The following is a 2,770-nucleotide window of genomic DNA, read 5'->3' as shown; positions in this document are numbered from 1 at the left end:
TTGTTTTAGCATCATGTAGACTAGACCACAGTCCCCATTTCAATTTAGTCTGTTTCCCAAATAGCTCACTGTGAATTAAAAGGAATTGAAGTTACCATTGATAAAAGTACTAGCATTCCTAGCTTGTTCTGTGCTGGCTATATGGGAATTAGAACTCCAGAGCCAAGCAAGCTATTTCCATATTAGGCAGAGAGTCTTAGCTTTGGTAGTAGCTCTATATTCATGGCTGCATCTCCAAAAAACAAAGACCTAATACAGAACTTTAACTCTTAGCAATAAGAATAGAAAGCAATACTTTCTTAGGAGATAGGAAGAAGCAAATGAAGAAAAAGAAAAAAGAAAAGAAAGGAGAGGAAAAGAGAGAAGAGAAAAGAGAAGAAAGGAAAGGAACAATCAATTTAAAAACTGAGTTTTGTTTATTTATAAATTGCTGGCTTTTCAAAAAAGTGGCAGTATTTCAAGGAGCAATTGGTTCCTAAGTGTAGTTGCTCCATCCACCAATGCAAAAGTCAACTCATCCATGTTCACTTTGGTAGGGGAAAGAGTTCCATATTTAGCTTCAGAAGATTTGGTTTTGAATTCTTGTTTTCACATTTAGTATTTGTATGACATGGATAAATCACTTTATTCCTGAATCTCATCTTCATCTGTAAAATGTACTGCTTACCTCACAAGCTGCAAAAAAAACATTATAGAAATGTAAGTAACAGATCTCTTGGCCGGTCTTCTAGTATTAAATTTCTCCAAGTTTAGCTTTGTTGATCTTCAATGAAAAGACATATAATCAAGGGTTGCATCAATAAATTTAACAACCAGCTTTCTAGAAAAAATTCAAACAAATATATATATATAAGACACGCTTTTCAGTTTAATCAACATGAATATTTTCTCCTATTACTTTCTTGAATCTAAACAATTAATAAAATAATAAATCAAGCCTTGATTTGTATTGATTACAAACTTATGAGGTGAAAAATCTCATAATCCAGTTCTATAGGAGTAAACTTTATCACACCCCTGCATATAATTTGAGTTAAGTATTCCAAACCTTTCCCACTTGATAACACTTGTCAGAAATTGTGATATACTAACACTGCCTGTGTCACCTCTATGCCAAAATGAGACTTCAAAGTAGGAATTTGGTAAATGTGTATTGAGGTGTGTGTGTTAGATAGATATGTATGTTTAACAGGATTAGGAATAACAATCCCCTGAGTGTAACAGGGTTACAAGGACAGGGGGAAGGGAACAATCATTTATATAATGCCAACTTTGTGCCAGGTGATATGCTAACTGCTTTTTAGAAATATCTCATTTGATCCTTATAATAACCTTGGGAAGGAAGTGCTATTATTATCCTCATTTTTAAGTTGAGGAAACCGAGTCAAAGGCTAGGTGACTTGCCCAGGTTACATAGCTAGGAAGTATCTGAGGCTAAATTTGAACTCAGGCCCAACACTTTATCCACTGGACCATCAACTGCCTCCAACCATACTTGTTTGTCATCCCTCAATTGCTACTTGGCTTATTTGCATAATTAATTTTATCATCTCAAATTCTTGAATAATCCAAGAGCATGTTTATATACTTACTTGATAGTTAATAAAAATTTTACATATTTCTAAATTAATCAACTAACCTCAGAGCCTCTACTCCAGTTCATCAAGTTAATATTCATTTAATAAAATGGGAAAAAACTCCTTTCCCAAGAGTAGTTACTCAAACTCTATTTTTATTGGAGCCTAATTTCTTCAAACTAAACATTAAAATTGCTGCATCTAGTTTAACAATAAAATCAATAATAAAATATATGCAGATAATTCTTTATAGTATCTTAGTTGGGAAAAAGATCACAGCAGGTTATCCTATCAAGCCTTCATTGTGACTACAGATGACTTCTCAACATCTGAGAACTCATTTCTACACCATTTAGTTCACTCAAGATAACAAATAAACATTGTTTCTCCTTTCTGTCTTCTCCAACTTATCTCTAATCATGACTGAAAAATAATCACATCTCTCAAGTCCTCACTCTTAATAGTCTCCCTCCAGAATTGGGATAATAAAATGTTCTTTATAAAATAATAGTTGACAGTTCTAAAAAGAAAGAAATGTCTCCTCACCTTCTTTCTGTTTTCCCTATAGTTTATCTCAGATCAAAGTTAAACTATCTCTAACACACACATACTCTCCCAGACTCCAGAGGGAGAAGTATCTCATAGAATGACAGTTACAATTGTCATCCCCTTGGCTTCTCTCCTTCTTAAAGAGACAGTAGTAGTTTCTGTGCATGTACACATGCAATTTGAATGTTCATGGTGTGCTAGCTTTGAATTAATCTGCTCTAAACTTTATATCTTTTGAGGTTCCCTCATTTTACATCATGAGCTAATTTTAACTAGCTACCAAATATAAATTCTTCTCAAAACAATGACTTTTGGGGAGGGAGGGAGTCTTCTTTACTAAAATTAGGAGTGGTGTGTAATAAATTCGGAGTAAAATATTTTTACTTGATAAAGAATTAGCACAAAATTCACAGTCCCCCAAACTTTGGAGCATAAATTCCCACTTTTCTTCTTCTAAATATCCATTTCCTATCTCTTCACTATTATTCTCCCAAATATTCAATTTTCTATCCCCCACATCAATCTACAGCCTTGATAGCTGTAGGAAACTTAAAAAAAAAAAAAAATTCAGCATTTCAAATCCATATAGTTACTGATCTTGCCTTGTCTAAGAATTTTTTTATTCCCTCTCCCTCCTTTCCCCC

At 33.5% G+C, this 2,770-nt stretch overlaps 1 long non-coding RNA gene across 1 annotated transcript; it reads right to left on the bottom strand.

The window, feature by feature from the left end:
• Positions 1-397: 397 nt before the first annotated feature.
• Positions 398-2,212, bottom strand: LOC127552463 (uncharacterized). The gene is made up of 2 exons (XR_007951395.1): positions 2,124-2,212; positions 398-675 (listed from the first exon to the last, which is right to left on the bottom strand). It is a non-coding gene; the product is annotated as an uncharacterized LOC127552463 (long non-coding RNA).
• Between the last annotated feature and the right edge of the window lie 558 nt (positions 2,213-2,770).

This window comes from Antechinus flavipes, chromosome 2, assembly GCF_016432865.1.
Source record: "Antechinus flavipes isolate AdamAnt ecotype Samford, QLD, Australia chromosome 2, AdamAnt_v2, whole genome shotgun sequence".
Lineage (NCBI taxonomy): Eukaryota > Metazoa > Chordata > Mammalia > Dasyuromorphia > Dasyuridae > Antechinus > Antechinus flavipes.
The sequence above is the reverse complement of the archived record's forward strand: the minus strand, read 5'-3'. Positions and strand labels throughout refer to the sequence as shown.